Source organism: Austrofundulus limnaeus, unplaced genomic scaffold (genome assembly GCF_001266775.1).
Source record: "Austrofundulus limnaeus strain Quisiro unplaced genomic scaffold, Austrofundulus_limnaeus-1.0 Scaffold454, whole genome shotgun sequence".
Taxonomy (NCBI): domain Eukaryota; kingdom Metazoa; phylum Chordata; class Actinopteri; order Cyprinodontiformes; family Rivulidae; genus Austrofundulus; species Austrofundulus limnaeus.
In genome coordinates, this window is record NW_013952856.1 from 74,330 (window position 1) to 76,248 (window position 1,919).

General features: G+C 38.2%; 1 long non-coding RNA gene across 1 annotated transcript in view; it reads right to left on the reverse strand.

Moving 5' to 3' along the window:
• Positions 1 to 211, reverse strand: part of LOC106529606 (uncharacterized) — a 3,941-nt gene extending 3,730 nt beyond the window's left edge. Inside the window, exon 1 of the long non-coding RNA XR_001311656.1 lies at positions 6 to 211. This is a non-coding gene — a long non-coding RNA (uncharacterized LOC106529606). The remainder of the gene's footprint in view (positions 1 to 5) is intronic.
• Positions 212 to 1,919: the final 1,708 nt, after the last annotated feature.

The window sequence follows — 1,919 nt, forward strand, 5'->3', positions numbered from 1 at the left end:
CTTACTAAACAATGTCCATCACCCACATGTTGGCATCAAGGACATTTGCAAACTCTTCTGCCAATTCAGGGTATGATGCATAGTTGTTTGGGACCTCCAACACGCAGCTGCATGTGTTGGATATTGGTCTTCTTGTAAATATGCTCTCTGGCTCAGTAAACCGTATCTGTATCTTCTGGGCAACTGTGTGATCTGCACCTGTTGAAAACCAGAAAATAAAAGTAGATAATCTGTTTGTAGAGTCAAATCTAACTGAGAATTGTTTTTGCACAGTGCAGCAATCATTCTTGTTTTCTWAATATCAAATAGTATTACTTTATTGTACTGAAACCAAAACAAAAATAAAAGCTCAATTATAAAATCCTATGGTTAGATTTATCATTAGTTTAAAATTGGCAGCATCCGCATTGGCCAATGACAGTGTCAAAGCAAAAACTTTATATGACAACAACAGGTCAAAAGCTTCAAATACCCACAGCATGAAAATTTGGTCTTTTTGCACTTAGAATCATAATTTAAAAATTAGTGCACAAAATAACACTGGGCTCTGTTACATGCCACATCATTCAGAAAAGATTTAAGCACTGTGAGAAATTCTATTTTGATGGAGATGTAAACAATATCTAAGTTACTACAATATTCAGTACAGTTTTGATTTTAAGAATGCAAACATGGATTAGTAGAATAAATTTCTTGCTTTGGAAAAAAATGTCACAAATGTTCAAAAKTTAATGGCTATGGCAATAAAAATGAAAAATTATTACCAGTACAAAATCTGAGAAATTTCTKCAGATGAACTTCGGTACAGTTCCTTATGAACTTCTTGAGGAAGTCAAGAATCTGACTTTCTTTCTTGCTGAGGGTTTCATGTTGAAACATGCAAATGACTTTCCTGGGAGAAGGAGTGAGAATGGAAAACACTTCGTCCAATCCTCCAGGGGGAAGATTCAGCGCCTTCATWACATTGCTCCAACACTCTGCTATATATGCAGGATCCTGTACTAGTTCTTTGTGTGCWACTTCAAGCAAAGTCTTCCTGACATTTTCCTCTGTTACCAAAATTTTGACATCATGGGCCTCAAGGAAATCCAWCCATTCCTCTGTTTCAGAGACAGACTTAAAATCATTTGTGGCTTGCTCAGCTACTTTCTTTTCTTCTGAGGGAACAGTTTCTAAAAAAGTTGCAAATATGTCATCCTCCTGGATTTCAAGTCCCAGGCAGTAGGAAAGAAAGGGCTTCGGTAGTATAATAGGAAAGTACTTCACCATGTTGTAGCCAARGACCAATACTTTGCCAATGTTTTCCCACTCATCCTTCATGTCATGTCTTGTGACTGGTATTTTTATTATGTTTCCACAGGTGCACTTCATAACAAATGTTTCCCAGTACTCACTGAGTGCATCACGCAGAACTCCACCATTGTCTTCACCTTTTTCTGTAGTACCATTGGGATGGACCATTTCGATCTCCAGAAGGCAATCATTAATAGATRCAAGACCATATTTAAAGGCAGCATTTAGTTCTTGGAAAACATTTCCCCTGTGAAGCCTAAGTTTGGTGGTCTTTGGTGGCTGGCATGGATCTGTGACTGTTAATGAACATTCCACCTGAACTGGTTCCACAGGAATGGTGTCTTCAAGGTCAGAAATGCTATCATAAAGACAAGCACCTCCCATCATTATCTCTTCATCATCAGAGACTGATGCCTGTGTTTCAATAATGACATCTTCCTCTACATCCATGTCATGTTCTGTTGTCAGGTAAGTTACACAATCCCAAGATACAGTGGCAGAGGTTTCTGTGTTGGCAGCATCGTTTGTTTCATCTGAAAAAGCAGGGTCTTCTTGTGGTGATTTACTTTCAAGGGCTCATGAATGTTTTGGTTCAATATTTGAGGCAGAAGCAGCAAGGGTTTCAC